Below are 19,404 nucleotides of genomic sequence, written 5' to 3' on the forward strand. Positions count from 1 at the left end.
GTCTCCCTCCTTTCTCCATCCCCTGATCTCCCAGTTCCTTTCCTTCTATTCCCACCTCCCCTCCCAGTGAGCATTTGCTTATGTAGTATATTTTCTTTTCAAAACACAGTTTTAGCACCTTCTCAATATTCTGCTGTACTCAGAACAAGAATCTCCATTTGACAGAGGCATATTGGAACAATATTCCTGTTTCGTTTTTTAACTTGAGATTTCTGCTCGGAGCTGGATTCAAACCTCACAGTACCTGGGATTCTATTCAGATTTAATAATTGTTACAGCCCCTCAGAGTAACCCAAGTTTTAGGGGTGGTAATTTCTCAGATAGTTAGCCTGTCTCTCTGCATATGCTCAATGTACTCCATTAGGATTGCAAATGGACCCACAAATCATAGCGTGCCTAGCTGAAGAAGCAAATTCTTTTTCAAAGAACATTTTCATTTATCCTTCCCTCCGCTCCTCCCCCATGGTCCCTTAAGGGCCCCCACTCCAGGCTGCTGGCTCGTCAGCCATCATCTCTCTTGGGTAGAGACTCACATCTCTCTCCCTCGTGACTGGGCTTTTTTTCTGGGCTGCACAGATCCCTGCCTACACTATGTTATTCCCAGCAAGCCAAACGGCTTAACCAGGCCAACGTTTGTGCTTCGCTTTCAATTTGAAAGTTATGAACGATGTAATTGCCAGCAGTTATAAGTTACCGCACAGATTTTTAGAAGTAAGTATATTTATTCTTAAGGTGAAAGCATTACATAGAAAACATATTAAAAACAATAAGAGTTCCTACATGCATGCAAAACCTTACCAGAGGTAACCCATCAGTCTTATGAGGTCTCAGTAGGCCAATACCTTCTAGTACCCCCCAGGAACGATTGGGGCCCCCTGTGGACAGAGGGTCCTGTCCATTTGCTGGATCAGAAAGGTCATGTATCAGTTTAAACCCAGGCTATTTATCTAAACTTCTTTCTTTGTCTGTTAGTCTCTGGGGAATCCAGTTTGAACTGGTATACCTGAGCCTTTCCAGATAGTGGTACTTCTCTGGAGGTGTTACAACCTGAATGAATTTGCCTAAGTACTCCTCCTTCCCCTCCACCCCATACGTGGCCAGCCAGAACGTCAGTCTTTGCAGTCTCCTAAGCACAGGGATAGTTCCTTGCACCCCTTGTGGGGCAGGGAGGTTTCAGGATCATGACCGAGCCCAATGGGGAGCTCCAGGACAGTTGTGCCATCCCAGAGCTCCCACTGTGTTGCGGCCTCTCCACACCACCATCCACTGCTTTACCTAACTGAGCCCCAGCTGGTGTAAGTAGTTGTATAATGATTTACACCAAATGAAGATCTGGCCCAGTATGTTCAAGTCTGAAGCGCTCTGTTTTGTAATCAATACAGCATGGTAGATGTTATGTTTATTTAGAGAGGCAGAGATTGTAAAAAGGGTGCCTCAACATATGATCTACTTGGGCCATAAAAAAGCATCAAAGAAATGTTTTTAGATTGCATCTCTGAGCATCTATACCCCTCAATTGGATGGTGAGGAGGCTAGACAGCTGTCAGACATATTTTGGGTAAGATCATGCTTGGGTATTACACTGATTAAACATTCCATTGATTTCAGTGGAGATCTTCACAAGTTACACTTGTGTCAAGGAGAGCAGAATCTGGCTCTAGCTCTTCAACCTCTGATGATATGAGGTTAGTCTAAATGAAAGAATTAAAAAAAGTGGTTCTAGTGATGGGAGGTAGGAGGGTCATTCTGAATGACCTTTCACCTCAATTCTGACAGCTAAAATTGCAACTCTGCTTTCAACCTACAAATGCATTTATTTTTTCCAAAAGAGAATATCTCACTGAAATAGCACAGGGGAGAACAAAACTTAAATCATCAAAGATTCTGCATTAAACGGACAGATCAAAGATGTTATTTCCTAGGAGACAGAGGGTCCTTTTCTTCAGTGAATATCAAAGTTAAATCAAAGTTTTAATTAACATTATTTAAAGAGTAGTTTCTCTTTAAATAATGTGAAATAGTTCTTAAATGATCTTTGTGAACTGATTTCATGCTAAGTGGGTTCCAGTTTTAGATAGTGCAAAGGTTACCTACCTGCTAATATTATTTTTCCCCTTTAATAAGTGCATTTATACTTCCAGAATGATTGTAATTCTAGCAGACTATACCTATTTCAAGCATTGTACTGGCCTTTGAATTGACTAGGATTCCTTTAGAACCACCTTTGGATTCTGAGTTGCCTTTTAAAAACCTCTGAATATTTTAAACTGATTATTTCTGTAAAAACAAGCCCCTTAAAGTGTGGCAGCTAGGTCATTAATTTGTGCCAAAATCCTCAACTATATTGTAATTAGGGGTAATACATATGTGTCATGACTCATCAGGAGCTAAGCTCCTTGTGCAGCAAGCCTCTTGCTAGCCATATAATAGTTAATTGAAATTCAATACAAAATGACCACATGGGCTTTTAAACTCCACAACAAATAAATAGTTTGTCCTATGGTATAACTGAAGATGCAGTCAGTTTGTTAAGCCCAGTTCTCTGTTCAGAACAAGGACCCTCCACTACTGTCCCAACGTCACCTAGCACTCCCCTTAAGAAGATGTAAGCAAGCTTTTTTTATTTCACCTACTGGATCCTGATTGCCTACTGCCTTCTCTTGGCCTTTCTAGCCACTGGATGTCTAAAACTTGTTAGTTCTGCTGGTTCCAGAGCCTGAGTGGCCTTTTTAGGTAGTACTCAGAGGTCTAAACTCACTGCCCCTCTTTCCCAGTGATACTTTTCCTTTGGGCTGGTGATGCCTCCAGCAAGGAGTAGGGCTAGTACACTCCATCACAATGTGTCTAAAAACAAGCAAATGAGACAGAGGTAGGTGTCGGTGGTAAGTTTGAAAACTGTAAAATGTTGTAGTGGCCTGTGGGTTGCATACTACTGTCCTCCACTGAATGCAATACAACTACTTAGTTGTGTATCCTAAGCCCTGTACAGAAATAGCAGCTAAATGAGTTTTCTTTTAGCTTTAGGGATAGAGTCCTGTGTTTTGAAGGGGAAAGAGCTGATCTCTATCTCAGATACTGCCATGACATTCTGAGCAGATATAGCATTCTAACAACTCTGAAGGTCCTAGGTGGCCAGAGATGTTAAAAAATCATTAGCCTTTGATGCATGCATGTGTAGTGTAATCCACTGGTCAGTATGCAATTTTCTTTGTAAAAATCCAGAGTATATAGGTCTGTTACAGCTCTTTGTTTGAGTGGTTAGCTTGGTGTAACTACAGTAACTCATGCTTTTAGTTCGTGAAGTCCCCAGTTCAAACCCTGGTGTTGGCTGAGATGGCAGTTTTCACACATGTACATCTGATTATCTTACACCGAGCTCCTGTGTTCCTTTGTGCACTCCAAACTCCTGTGATTGCAGATGAGAGTTTGGGGTGCACACTGAATGCAGCACTAAGTCCCATATAAGAGTTAAACTGGAAACATTCTGGGGGCAATAGACTCGCATGTCCAGTGTCATGTTCCAGTTGGTTATGTGGAATCTGTGTTTCCCTCTGAATAGATTTTCATAACCTTGCACCTCAAAAGATAGAATGAAGAGTCATGAATTTAGAATGCATCTTGGAACAAAATAAGGGAAAGTGTCTCAAAATGACAAAGAGATGTTTTATCTGAGGAAACATCTGTTTTCAGTCTGAGAAACGACAGTTTCTCTAAAGTGTTTGGCAGCCCAAACGGCAGGGAGGCTATTTATGTAATTCCTTTCTGCTTACGGATAGCAACTGCCTCAATAATAGCCGCTCGGCTCCTTAATTTCAACCCCGCTCCTACACTGGAACTGCTCTAGATGTCTGTTATTTCCTTGGTATGTAAGAAAACCTGGAAGTTTGGTCCCATATTGCAGTGACTTTCCTGTCTCCTGATGCTGGGGCCTAGAGCCAAAAGCCTTTACGTAATGTCAGTCTCTTTGCTTTCCTTGAAAAATAGCTAGAGGGCTTAAACTTTCTGGCTTTGCCATAATCACAATTAAAAAAGAAAAAAGGAAATCATCATAATCCATTTGTTAAGTATAAAAATGCAAACCAGCAGAAATGGTGACGGTTTGCAATTTCCCAGGTCAATAAATGGCTCCCATGACTTTAACATTGATGCTGAAAGCTTGTTCCAGAACGACTGAACCTTTTTATAGTTTCAGCCACTCACATTGCATCATGGCATGAAAAGTTGGAGGTTTTTTGTATTTTTTCCTCAAGAGGGTTGGTCCTGATTGATTAAATTGTCATTGTTTGAGTTAATAGCTGAATTATAACTTGGCATTTTTAACAGTGTGATTTGTTTAAAGAGACAGCTTTTTGATACAGCAAACTAGCTGATAATTTTTAAGTAGAAAAAGGAGCTTTAATTTGCTACGTGTACTCAGCCTTTCACCACTACTTTTGGGAAATAATGTAGAGATTATGACACAAAGAGAAAGTACACCAGATTCAAACCTACTCCTTCTTTAACATATCATAGGCCTGGTCTATATATGGTACTTATATGGCCTCCACATAGTATCTGAGCACCGTACCATCTTAAATGGATTCAGCCTCCAATAGGATAGGGAAGTACTATTATCCCAATTTTACAGGAAGGGAACCTAGGCCCAATTTAATGGAAGTGAGGTGCCTACATACTTTTAAGGATCTGAGCCAGAGAGACTTGTGCCAGACTCCTTGCCCAAGGTCACACCAGAAGTTTGTGCAAAGCCAAGAATCAAATTCCCGTCTCCTGAGTCTAAAGCTAGCATCCTAATAATTGAACAATGCTTCCTCTACGTAGCAAGCTTCAGCCAAACATTACAAAGCAATTTATAAAGGTAGGCAAGTATCATATTTTACATGGAAAAACAGAGTGGCAGAGGACTATTTTATCACATGGGCATGGATTTCTTTGCACCAAAATGATGAGCCATGTGATCCAAAGAGCTTCTGAACACCCCCAAATTACTCTGACTTCAGCCAGACTTGAGGTTATTTAGCATCTCCCAGAGCATGCCCCGTCCTGGACCAGCTATCCAAATCCAGGTAAAAAGCTCATAATTTTTGATGCAAAGAAACTCGTGTCCATGTGATGCAGATTTTTTTACTCTCATGAACGGTTACACATGTTCTTCATATGGCTAGCTGGTTGCTTCCAAGCCCCTGTACAGTATATTTCTCCCTGACCTGATTTAAATCAGCATTCCACAATCGCATAGTCCACAAATCAAACAACAAACATGCTTGTCTTTAATGTAAAACCAGTGGCAGCAGAATAACGTATGTAGGGGAGATACTGATTAGTGCAGGGAGTGGCAGTCTGGAGACCTTAGCTTTATTCATATCTGTGTTACTCCAGGTTTATCTGATATAACAACATAGTGGTAAATTAGACCTATGAGCTGTAAACCCGAGTCAGTCACTAATTTGCAGCGTAATCTTAACCTACCACTCTGAAACCTGTCAACATAATCTTAGTTATTCCATTAAACAGTTTTTGCCTCAGTTTCACCATGTCAAATGAGATACTTGCCTACTTTTACAAATCTTTGGATGACGCATGCTACATCAGTCCACAGAAAGCATTATTATCATTACACCACTACTTTTATCAAGTCAGCAGTGACATTAAACTTCAAACTTCTTATACGCCTTAGGTCCCAGCTGTTCTTCTGCTAATATGGCTACAGTGGAATTCACTGAGATTGGAGGTCATAGACTGATATGCTGTAGGTCAGTGTTTCCCAAACTTGGGACACCGCTTGTGCAGGGAAAGCCCCTGGTGGGCCGGGCCAGTTTGTTTACCTGCCACGTCCACAGTTTCGGCCAATTGTGGCTCCCAGTGGCCACGGTTTGCCGCTCCAGGCTAATGGGAGTTGCTGGAAGCAGCGCGGGCCGGGATGTGCTGGCCGCCCTTCCTGCAGCCGCCATTGTCCTGGAGTGGTGAACCGCGGCCAGTGGGAGCTGCGATCAGCCGAACCTGTGGACGCGGCAGGTAAACAAACCGGCCCGGCCCGCCAGGGGCTTTCCCTGAACAAGGGGCGTCCCAAGTTTGGGAAACACTGCTGTAGGTAGATTGTTTTATGACCACTGATCACCCTCAATGTAGAGTCACAGACTTTAAGGCCAGAAGGGAACACCAGATCATTTAGTTTGACCTCCTGTATATCACCATCCACCAACCCCACCCAGCACCCGCATATTAAACCCAACAATCGAAATTAGACCAAAAATATTACAGTTCACAGGAATTCAACTATTATGTGCCATGGGAAGACAATAAGAGGGACTGAGGTGCACCAGCCCAAGGACAAGTAATTGATTGTGAGATGGCAAGTAAATGATTGTGAGATATACCCAGATAATCCAGCCAAGTGACCGGCATCTCATGCTGCAGAGCAAGGCAACCCCCCCCCCCACCAGTTTACTGCCAATGTGACCTGGGGGGAAATTCCTTCCTGACCCCACATCTGGTGATCACCCTGCAGGTAACTATTTGAAGCTCTGAAGCATGAGCTGTAGGAACATGAGACACAAACCAGAAGGGACCCACAGGAATGCAGAGCCCTGCTCCCTACCCTCAAAAGCAACCATACAATTCCACTCATAAATTTGTACAGCTCTCTTTTAAAGCTAATTAAGTTGTTTGCCCCCACACCTCCCATTGGGAGACTGTTCCAGAACCTCACTCCTCTGATGATTGGAAATCATCTAATTTCCAGCCTGGGAATTTGGTCATAGTCAGTTTATACCCTTTCAAGGTTCCTTCCCCACTCTGAACTCTAGGGTACAGATGTGGGGACCTGCATGAAAAAACCCTTAAGCTTATTTTTACCAGCTTAGGTTAAAACTTCCCCAAGGTACGAACTATTTTACCTTTTATCCCTGGACTTTATTGCTGCCACCATCAAGCATCTAACAAATATAACTGGGAAAGAGCCCACTTGGAAATGTCTTTCCCCCCAAAATTCCCCCAAGCCCTACACCCCCTTTCCTGGGGAAGGCTTGATAAAAATCCTCACCATTTTGCATAGGTGAACACAGACCGAAACCCTTGGATCTTAAGAACCAGGAAAAAGCAATCTGGTTCTTAAAAGAAGAATTTTAATTGAAGAAAAAGTAAAAGAATCACCTCTGTAAAATCAGGATGGTAAATACCTTACAGGATAATCAGATTCAAAACATAGAGAATCCCTCTAGGCTAAACCTTAAGTTACAAAAAGACACAAAAACAGGAATATACATTCCATTCAGCACAACTTATTTTATCAGCCATTTAAACAAAACAGAATCTAATGCATATCTAACTAGATTGCTTATTAACTCTTTACAGGAGTTCTGACCTGCATTCCTGCTCTGGTCCCGGCAAAAGCCACAGACAGACAGAGAGAACCCTTTGCTCCCCCCCCCCCACAGCTTTGAAAGTATCTTGTCTCCTCATTGGTCATTTTGGTCAGGTGCCAGCGAGGTTATCTTTAGCTTCTTAACCCTTTACAGGTGAAAGGGTTTTTCCTCTGCCCAGGAGGGATTTAAAGGTGGTTAGCCTTCCCTTCATATTTGTGACATATCCATTTGTTCTTCTTCGAGTGCTTGCTCATATCGATTCCAATTAGGTGTGCATGCGCTGCGTGCACGATTGTTGGAAGATTTTTACCCCAGCAACACTCATTGGGTCAGCTGAGGCGCTCCCTGGAGTGGTGCCTTCATGGCGCTGGATATATGCCCCAGCCGACCCAGCGCCCCCTCAGTTCCTTCTTACCACTCGTGACGGTCATTGGAACTGTGGAGCGCAACGTAGCTGATCTCCACTCTCCCTAGCTTTCTCTCTTAATACCTGTTAATAGTTGTAATTAGTTGTTAACAGTTAGTGTAGTTAGTGTACTTATTTGGGTGGGGCGGGGTCTTCCCTGTCCCCCGTCCTGGTACCAGGGCCCATGCCTGGGTCTCCGGGCTTCAAACCCTGCTCAGCTTGCCTGAAACTGATGCCAACGGGAGACCCCCATGATTCTTGCCTAAGGTGTCTGGGGGAATCCCACCAAGCGGACAAGTGCTGCATTTGCAAAGCCTTCAAGCTGAGGACCAAAAAGGAGCGGGACTTTATACTCAAGCAGCTCCTTATGGAGGTGGCACTTAGCCCGGTCCCTTCCTCCGAACACCGGGACTTGGCGGCGTCTTCGGTGCTGGACTGGTCCAGCACCGCGTTCAGACTCTGCTAAAGACTCACTGCGTCAGGCCCCCCTGGCACCTCCACCACTGCAGCGCCGGTCCCTGTCTCTGGGCCAGAAGAAGAGACCAAGCAGGTGCTGATTGTTTCTTCTTTGTCGGTTCGGCATGCACCGACACTTCCCGCACCGCAGTCGGAGCCGCGTCCATTGCTGGAGCACACAGGACAAGTAATGGCTCCTGCACCATCGACTCTGGCACTGCAAGGGCCATCAAGTCCGGTGCATGTGAGCTTCCCCGGTGCACATCGCAGTCAAGCTAAGGCTGCCCTCCACACTGGAGACCTTCTCTATAGCGCGGGACTTGATCGTGCTCACAGAGCTGATTCCCCTGCAGCCAGCGGCACCTCCGGTGCGGGCAGTGCCGTCGAAGGGAAAACCGTCCCTGATACAACCTCCGTCGCCGAGTGAAGGAGGGCGGCACTGGTCTTGGTCCTGGCACCTTTCACGGCGTCGCTCACAATCTCGGCACCAATCCTGTTCTCGGCACTGGTCATAGTCGCGATGCTGCTCTGGCTCACGAAGATCCGAATCACAGTACAGCCGGTACCGATTGGACTCTCGGCATCGCTCCCAGTACCAGTCAGAGCGGCGCTCGACCTGGAGCCGTTCCCAACGCCGATCTCATCGAAGGTTGCTGTTGAGATCCAGATCAGGCTCCCGTATCGATACGACCACAGGCACCAATCGACGTCTTGGTACCATTCTACATCATGCCACCTGTCCACGGCACCGTACACTACCGGGGAACTCTGCACCGACACGTTCGGCACCGTCTTGGCCGCTCACAAGGTGGCCACCACGCCCAGGACCAGGGCGAGGACGGTGCAGGCCAGTGCCTGGATGAAGGCCAGGACCCGGGCCAAGGACCTCCGCAGTGGTCTTTTTGGACCCCCTGGGCATACCATCAGGCCCCAGGGGTTCCTTCGGGGGCTTTCCGTTCTGCCCCTTCGGAGCCCCAAGTACCAGAGTCCACTGTGTCTCGCCCCCACCCTCGCCCGGGGATTCTGAGGGGACTGCTCCAGCGCCAACACAGGCTCACACCCCTAATGTGGTGGACCTTGGGCAACAAGTTCCTCCACATGACCCCACGCGGGATCCCTTAGTCCCAGGGGTATCTTCCTCGTCCTCGCCTGATGAGGCAGTGGCAGGGACTACGGTTTCGGGCCCTCCTCCTATGGACCTCTGTGCCCACCAGGAGCTGCTCCACAGGGTGGCGCATAATATGAACCTCCAGGTAGAGGAGGTGGTGGAGGTAGAGGACCCGGTTGGCGACATTCTGTCCATGGAGGCACCGTCCAGGGTGGCCCTCCCAGTCATATGAACTATAGAGGCCAATGCCAAGTCAATCCGGTAATCACCAGCCTCTATTCCAAGGGGAAGGGCGTGGAAGGGGGTGGAAAGGAAGTACTTTGTCCCCTCAAAGGAGTAAGAGTACTCTACACGCACCCTCAACCGTGTTCCCTTGTCATGGCTTCGGTCAACGAGAAGGAACGGCATGGTCAGCAGGCCCCGGCGCCTAAATCAAAGGACGCTAGGCGCCTAGACTTGTTTGGGTGCAAGGTGTACTTGGCCGGAGACTTGCAGCTCAGGGTGGCCAACCAACAGGCACTTCTGAGCAGATATGATTATAATTCGTGGCACTCTATGGAGAAATGCAAAGAGTTGGTTCCACAGGAATCCAGAGAGGAATTTGGGGCTCTAGTGGAGGAGGGCAAGAAGGTGACCAGAATCTCCCTGCAAGCCTCTCTGGACACGGCGGACTCGGTGGCTAGGACCCTGGCCTTGGGCATAGCCATGCACCGCATCTTGTGGCTGCAGGTCTCTGGCTTACCACCAGAGTTGCAGCAGACCCTCCAGGACCTACCCTTTGATGGCCAGAGCCTATTCTCAGACAAAACAGACTCAAGGTGCAGAGTCTGAAGGACTCGAGAACTATTATGCACTCTCTGGGAATGCATACCCCAGTAACGCAGAGAAGGCCCTTCAGACCGCAGCCTCAGAAGTCCTACCCTCCCCCTCAGCCAAGACAGGACTTCTTTAGAAGATGCGGCCAAGGTGGTAGAAGAAGACAAACTGGTCACCAAGCTAGCCAAGGCCAGGGCCCTCCCAAGCCATGGGCTGGGCCTAAGCAGATCTTTTGAAGGTGTGCCCAAGGACAGAGCACCAGCCTCCAATCAGGATCCTTCCCCGCCTTTCCAAGATCGTCTCTCCCATTTCCTCCGTGCGTGGTCTCACATAACATCAGACCATTGGGTCCTTCGCACGGTGGAAAGGATTACTTCCTTCAATTTGCTTTCTCCCCCCCACACCCCATCCCTCTTCCGGGACTCTTCTCACGAACACCTCCTTCTACAGGAGGTCCAATCACTCCTAGCTGTAGGGGCGATAGAGGAGGTTCCAAGAGAGTCAAGGGGCAGGGGTTTTTATTCCTGCTACTTCCTAATCACCAAGGCCAAGGGCAGGCTTCAGCCCATCCTGGACCTACGCGGACTCAACAAATTCATGGTAAAGTTGAAGTTCCGCATGGTCTCTCTAGGCACAGTTATTTCTTCCTTAGATCCTGGAGACTGGTACACTGCCCTCAACATGAAGGATGTGTACTTCCACATTGCAATCTACCCAGCACACAGATGCTTCCTTCACTTTGTGGTCAATCAACAGCACTTTCAATTCACCGTCCTTCCTTTTGGCCTATGTACGGCCCCCAGGGTGTTTACCAAGTGCATGGCTGTTGTGGCTACCTCCCTTCATCAACAACGGATCCAAGTGTTCCCATACCTCGACGACTGGCTTATTTGGGGCCATTCCAGGGATCAGGTGCAGTCTCATGTCCAGCTCATCATGAACATGTTAAATCGACTGGGCCTCCTGCTCAATGTCGCAAAATCTACTCTGGTACCAACCTAGAGGATAGAATTCATAGAAGCAGTCTTAGACTCAGACCTAGCCCGAGCACTTCTGCTGGAAGCACGCTTCCAACATCGTCCACAGTCCATAAAACTTCCCAACCTTGACCATAAAAACATGCCTATGCCTCCTGGGACATATGGCCTCTTGCACAAATGTGACCATGCACGCCAGGCTGCGACTACGTCCACTCCAAGCCTGGCTATCAACAGTATACTGCCCAGGTCGGGACAGCTTGAGCACGGTGGTTACCATCCTGCCAGGGATATTAGCCTCTCTAGGCTGGTGGCTGGACCCCAAACCAGTGTGCGAAGGGGCGCCATTTCACGTCCCAACCTGCAATCTCTCCACCTCACAGCTTGGATGCTGCATGGCTAACTCAATCTGAGCTGTGCTGCTCTCGCTTGGTACAGAAGGTGCTTTTGGGTAGCAGGAAGCCCTCTACCAGGTCCACGTACTTAGCCAAGTGGAAGCGTTTTTCCTACTGGTGTGCTCAGAGTCATACAACCCCGCTACAGGCATCAGTACCTATCATCTTGGACTACCTCCTTAAAACAGCAGGGCTTGGCAATATCATCCATCAGAGTGCAACTGGCAGCTATTTCGGCTTTCCACCCGGGCGAAAACGGGCGTTCGGTCTTCTCCAATCCCATGGTTAGCAGATTTCTCAAGGGGTTGGAGCGCCTGTTCTCACGAATTTGACAATTCGCAGGGCCCTTGCCTTCTACATCGAGCGAATGAAACCTTTCAGGAAAATGTCGCAGCTGTTTGTTGCTGTGGCAGGCCGGATGAAGGATCTTCTGGTCTCCTCCCAGCACATCTCGTCCTGGATCACATCATGTATCAGTGCGTGCTATGATTTGGCTGGTGTCCCAACTACGCACCTTACCACCCACTCCACGTGGGCTCAGGCTTCATCTTCTGCTTTCCTGGCACACATACCCATACAGGAGATATGTAGGGCAGCAACTTGGTCATCGGTGCATACCTTCGCCGCCCACTATACAATAATTCTGCAGTCCAGGGGTGATACTGCATTTGGTTCAGCGGTCCTTCACTCCGCAACATCTCACTCCGACCTCACCGCCTAGGTAAGGCTTGGGAGTCACCTATTTGAAATCGATATGAGCAAGCACTCAAAGAAGAAAAGATGGTTACTCACCTTTGTAACTGTTGTTCTTCGAGATGTGTTGCTCATATCCATTCCAAATCCGCCCTCCTTACCCTCTGTCGGAGTAGCCGTCAAGAAGGAACTGAGGGGGCGCTGGGTCAGCTGGGGCATATATCCAGCACCATGAAGGCGCCACTCCAGGGGGCATCTCAGCCGACCCACCGCGTGTTGCTGGGGTGAAAATCTTCCAACGATCTTGCACGCAGTGCGCGCACACCTAATTGGAATGGATATGGGCAACACATCTCAAAGAACAACAGTTACAAAGGTGAGTAACCATCTTTTCTTGCGCCAACATTGTTCTTAAATAGCTTAAATATCTCATCGCTCTCCCTGCTGTTTACTTTCCTGATGTATTTGTAGAGAGCAATCATATCCCCTCTCAGCCTTCTTTTTGCTAGGCTAAACAAGTCAAACTCTTTCATTCTCTTCTCATAAGATGAGCCCTTCATTCCCTTGATGAGTAGTTCTTCTCTGCACCTGTTCCAGTTTGAATTCATCTTTCTTGAACTTGGTTGACCAGAATTGTACACAGTATTCCAGATGAGACACTACCAGTGCATTGTACAATGGCATTAATACTTCTCTATCTCTACTGGAAATGCCTCACCTTGGAGGCACCTAGGATCACATTTGCCTTTTTTGCAGCTGGTAGTCAAGGTACTCAAGTGGAATCTATCAGCTGAGAAGAGTTTTCTTTATGTGAATGCCTTCCAACTGTCGATCATCCCCAAAACTTCCTCATAGCACCAATCCTAAGCCATCAGATGATCTTCATTATCTTGGCACGTCTTTATCCTCCCTCTCCAGGGACTGGAAGTATTCTGCTGAAGATCACCTGGCCTTTCGCTTCTTACAAAGTCTTGCATAATCATCTTTGATCCATACCAGTGGGAATCTAGCAGTGTCTTTCATGCTGACATTCAGCATAATCAGTGAATTATGCCCCACTTCCATTAGGATCCTTTTCAGCCTCCTGTCCATATCTCTCATCCTTTCTCCTGGCAGATAGCACACTCGTCTGTTCTCTTGATCTTGTCCAGTGACAAGCCTGTGGATTCTTCTTAGTACTGTGCTCCCGATCACTGTCCTGTCTCTTCCTGGTGTTGGTGAGAATTTGTCTTATGTTCTCTCTTGCAGTCCCATGTACATCATCCTCATTTCCTTGGGTGCCGGTCCCTGACTGTCTCCATGGTCCCTTGTTCCCTTCTGCAGGGACTGGCTTCCCTTCTTTTCCACACTGTCTTCTGCCTATTTCTCCTCCTTGTTCCCCAGTGCAGCAAACCTGTTACTCAATCCTATTTCACTTCCACTAGTCAGTCTCTTCCTCTGCCTTATCCTCATGTTCACGTTTTTCCATGGATCACTCTCCTTTCCTGACAACCCACCCTCCAGGTCCTTTTGTTTGTCAGGTGTTCACAAGTCTTGAGTTGTCTCTCCTCCTCTCCTGCATTATACCTTCAGTTCCCCGTATGCATTCCATCATTGTTCCCAGCTCCATCTCTAATCCTCAGATCCTCTTTGCCATGTTACATTTCATGCGTCTGTACCTTCCATCAGAGATCCATTCAAGGATTACATACATCCCACAACTTCTGCATCTAATCAACTTCTTTGTCTCCTCCACTCCTTCGCTCATTTCTGATGCTGCCTCGGTAGCCATCATTGTCTTCTCTTCCTAGTCCCTACTGCAAGAGGGAAAAAAAAAGGAAAAAAGAATCCCTCCTGCAAACTTCCCCTCCAACTGAAACTCTGCTGTTAGCTGCTAGCTGTTACAAGTATGGATAAGCAGATCCATTCATGGGCCAGGAAGAAACTTTCCAATCATCAATTTAGAACACTGCACTGCTAGCCAGGTGCATTATGGGTGTTTAAACTTTCCACTGAAGTATCAACAATGGTAACTCCTGGAAGCAGGATACTGAGCTAGACGATGGATCACTGCTCTGATCCAATGTGGCAAATCCTGTGTTTCTAACCAGTGAAGGACGTCACAATGGGATACTGGTATATGAACAAACTTTTAATGTTCAGTGGATGGTGCAGTATTCTACTCTATTTATTAGTAAATATATCATAACAGAAAATAATATGTAGTCAAGAGTAGTCATTTTCATGTGTTTTCAGAATAATCTGTAAGCCCTTGTCAGTAGTAGGAAATAAGCTGTAACAAAAAAGGGTAAAACATTCATTAAAACTAGAATGATTTATATCATAACATTCTGAGGTAGTATACTTCACCTCTTAAAACAGCAACCCCTCAATGACTGTTTTCCTAATTTGCATAAGTAACTGACCTCTCATTAGCATCTCATTAGAAAAATTGAGGTGCTGTGACAAACGCAAACCCACTGCGAGAGAGCCTCTGCATATGGATATATTATTGAAAACTCAGCTGGTTTTTTAAAAGGAAGGTCCAGTTATGCTTGATTTCTCTGAAAATATGAGTTTCATTTAACTCTGGAAATGAAAAAGTTGGACCAAAATTTGCACACTCAAGCATCTAAAGTTAGGCCCTGAAATCCATACTATGACAGATTACTCAGTATTTGATTTTCAAATATTTTGAGCAGGCAAAGCTTTTGTTTCAGGTAATCACAGTTGTAGGTGATCAACACATTTTTGGAAAAAATCAGCCCACTTATTTAGATGCCTAAATACAGAATTAGGTGCCTAACTTTAGGCAGACAGGTTTGAAAATCCAGGTCCCCAAATCCACAACAAAGTACTTAAGTAAGTAGGGCCTGCTTTTCAGAAGTACTGATCACCTACCCCCAGTTTCCATTGACTTCAGTCTGGATTTAGGGGTATGAAAAGGAGCAACAATTCTGAACATTTTGGCTACGAGTTGTTGTGATTAGCATCTTGGAGATTTCAAATGAAGGTGTCTGGAGGTACAACTCATCTTTTTCACAGAAGCTAATAAGCAATACGTGAATGTTAATAAGCCCAAATATCAATTTTTACACATATCAGAGCATTAACCTAAATAACCTTTTTGGTCTGTTTTTCTAGGGACTGATTAATCATTGTTAACTTAACTTTTCCCCACAGCTGTCTTGGAGAGAGCTGTGCATTTATTGCACAGTTTTACAAGCCCTGTCTGCTGCTGGACAAATTCTCAAAGCTCCATTCTATTTAGATAAGCCCTAAAAAAGTTCAGACATTTAGGTGAAACACATCTGAAGGTAGCTGAACTTTTGAGGCCCAAGTTATTTTTTCATTACAAGACTATGAGAAAGGAAAAGGAAAGGTCCCTTTTTTACTGGCTCAGACTTGCACTGCATAGGAGAAGAGAAGAACCTCAAAAAGAAAAGGAGTACTTGTGGCACCTTAGAGACTAACCAGTTTATTTGAGCATAAGCTTTCGTGAGCTACAGCTCAGTTCATCGGATGCATACTGTGGAAAGTTTAGAAGATCTTATTATATACACACAAAGCATGAAAAAATACCTCCTCCCACCCCACTCTCCTGCTGGTAATAGCTTATCTAAAGTGATCACTCTCCTTACAATGTGTATGATAATCAAATTGGACCATTTCCAGCACAAATCCAGGTTTTCTGGTATGTGGTTGCTGGTGAGTATTTGCTTCAGGTTGGGGGGCTGTCTGTAGGCAAGGACTGGCCTGTGTCCCAAGATTTGTGAGAGTGTTGGGTCATCCTTCAGGATAGGTTGTAGATCCTTAATAATGCGTTGGAGGAGTTTTAGTTGGGGGCTGAAGGTGACGGCTAGTGGCGTTCTGTTATTTTCTTTGTTAGGCCTGTCCTGTAGTAGGTGACTTCTGGGAACTCTTCTGGCTCTATCAATCTGTTTCTTCACTTCCACAGGTGGGTATTGTAGTTGTAAGAATGCTTGATAGAGATCTTGTAGGTGTCTGTCTCAGTCTGAGGGGCTGGAGCAAATGCGGTTGTATCGCAGAGCTTGGCTGTAGACGATGGATCGTGTGGTGTGGTCAGGGTGAAATACTCACCAGCAACCACATACCACACAACAGAACCAGTATCCCAGGAACCTATCCTTGCAACAAAGCCCGTTGCCAACTGTGCCCACATATCTATTCAGGGGACACCATCACAGGCCTAATCACATCAGCCACACTATCAGAGGCTCGTTCACCTGCACATCCACCAATGTGATATATGCCATCATGTGCCAGCAATGCCCCTCTGCCATGTACATTGGTCAAACTGGACAGTCTCTACGTAAAAGAGTAAATGGACACAAATCAGATGTCAAGAATTATAACATTCATAAACCAGTTGGAGAACACTTCAATCTCTCTGGTCACGCGATTACAGACATGAAAGTCACTATTTTACAACAAAAAACCTTCAAATCCAGACTCCAGCGAGAAACTGCTGAATTGGAATTCATTTGCAAATTGGATACAATTAACTTAGGCTTGAATAGAGACTGGGAGTGGCTTAGTCATTATGCAAGGTAGCCTATTTCCCCTTGTTTTTTCCTACCCCCTCCCCCCCAGACACTCTTGTTAAACCCTGGATTTGTGCTGGAAATGGCCCACCTTGATTATCATACACAATGTAAGGAGAGTGGTCACTTTGGATAAGCTATTACCAGCAAGAGAGTGAGTTTGTGTGTGGGGGGGGGGGGGGGTGGGGTGAGAAAACCTGGATTTGTGTTGGAAATGGCCCACCTTGATTATCATACACATTGTAAGGAGAGGTTTCAGAGTAACAGCCGTGTTAGTCTGTATTCGCAAAAAGAAAAGGAGTACTTGTGGCACCTTAGAGACTAACCAATTTATTAGAGCATAAGCTTTCGTGAGCTACAGCTCACTTCCTCAGATGCATATCGTGGAAACTGCAGCAGGCTTTATATATACACAGAGAATATGAAACAATACCTCCTCCCACCCCACTGTCCTGCTGGTAATAGCTTATCTAAAGTGATCATCAGGTGGGCCATTTCCAGCACAAATCCAGGTTTTCTCACCCTCCACCCCCCCACACAAATTCACTCTCCTGCTGGTGATAGCCCATCCAAAGTGACAACTCTTTACACAATGTGCATGACAATCAAGTTGAGCTATTTCCTGCACAAATCCAGGTTTTCTCACATCCCCCCCACCCCCATCCACACACAAACTCACTCTCCTGCTGGTAATAGCTCATCCAAACTGACCACTCTTCAAGTTTAAATCCAAGTTAAACCAGAACATCTGGGGGGGGGGGGGGGGGAGGAAAAAACAAGAGGAAACAGGCTACCTTGCATAATGACTTAGCCACTCCCAGTCTCTATTTAAGCCTAAATTAATAGTATCCAATTTGCAAATGAATTCCAATTCAGCAGTTTCTCGCTGGAGTCTGGATTTGAAGTTTTTTTGTTTTAAGATAGTGACCTTCATGTCTGTGATTGCGTGACCAGAGAGATTGAAGTGTTCTCCGACTGGTTTATGAATGTTATAATTCTTGACATCTGATTTGTGTCCATTTATTCTTTTACGTAGAGACTGTCCAGTTTGACCAATGTATATGGCAGAGGGGCATTGCTGGCACATGATGGCATATATCACATTGGTGGATGTGCGGGTGAACGAGCCTCTGATAGTGTGGCTGATGTTATTAGGCCCTGTGATGGTGTCCCCTGAATAGATATGTGGGCACAATTGGCAACGGGCTTTGTTGCAAGGATAAGTTCCTGGGTTAGTGGTTCTGTTGTGTTAGATAAGCTATTACCAGCAGGAGAGTGGGGTGGGAGGAGGTATTGTTTCATGGTCTCTGTGTATATAATGTCTTCTGCAGTTTCCACAGTATGCATCCAATGAAGTGAGCTGTAGCTCACGAAAGCTCATGCTCAAATAAATTGGTTAATCTCTAAGGTGCCACAAGTACTCCTTTTCTTTTTGCGAATACAGACTAACACGGCTGCTACTCTGAAAGAAGAACCTCAGTGACCCTCAGCAGTATCAGCTAACAGAACTCCGCATCTGAAGAGGGAATGAAAGCAATGGAGTAATGAGAGAAAGAATATGAAAAAGGGGTGGCGCAGATGATCCAGATCTGCACTGGGAAAGAAGAGAAAAGCAGGAACAAATACTTTTTCAGTTCAGGGAGAGTGTCTGTTGAACAAGCGACAAGACTACAGGCCAGAAACTGCTACCCAGGCCTCAGTGAGAGTTGAACTTGTGATTCCTGGTTTATGAGACCAATGTGGTAACCCCTGAGCTATGGAGCTGGGGCCCAGATACCCTCAGCACGGGGTGGAAGTTGGTTCTGGCCAATGAGTGATGAGTGACTGATGAACAAACTGTATGAAAAGTTAGTTTTTCCACATTCTTCTGTTTCAACTTTGTTCTTCTATCACTGATCACAATATGTGCTTGTGGGTGGGCTATCACATGACTTTATCTTGGCATGTCTGCATGTATGTTTCATTCTGACAACTGACAAGCTGCTAAGATAGGAGGCACAACGATGATGATGATGAGTTTTTCCTGTTACGGAGGGAAAAGCTGGCGTTGATATGCTCTGTAGGCAAACAGGATTACTCAATCTTCTATGACATTTAAAGAGAACAGGTCAAACTACAAGAGAAGAGATAAACAGCAGTCAGTTAGGTTCCTTCATTGTAAAACATGTTGTGTCTACACCAGGAGTCAGCAGCCTTTCAGAATTGGCGTGCCGAGTCTTCATTTATTCACTTTAATTTAAGGTTTTGTGTGCCAATACTACATTTTAACGTTTTTTAGAAGGTCTCTATAAGTCATTATATTATATTACTAAACTATTGTCGTATGTAAAGTAAACAAGGTTTTAAAAATGTTTTAAGAAGCTTCATTTAAAATTAAATTAAAATGCTGATCTTGCACTGCCGGCCCGCTCAGCCGGCTGCGGGTCTGGGGTTCCGTTCACCTAGGCCGGCAGCGGGTTGAGCGGGGCCTGCGGCCGGGACCCTGGCTGGCAAGAGGCCGGCAGCCAGAACCCCAGACTGGCAGCAGGCTGAGCGGGGCCGGCGGCTCAGCCCACTGCCACTCAGCCTGCTGTCAGTCTGGGATTCTGTCCACTGGCTTCTGCCAGCCAGGGTCCCGGCTGCCGGCCCCGCTCAGCTCGCTGCCAGTC

This window comes from Lepidochelys olivacea (genome assembly GCF_965140295.1).
Source record: "Lepidochelys olivacea isolate rLepOli2 genome assembly, chromosome: 12".
In the NCBI taxonomy this organism is placed as follows: domain Eukaryota; kingdom Metazoa; phylum Chordata; order Testudines; family Cheloniidae; genus Lepidochelys; species Lepidochelys olivacea.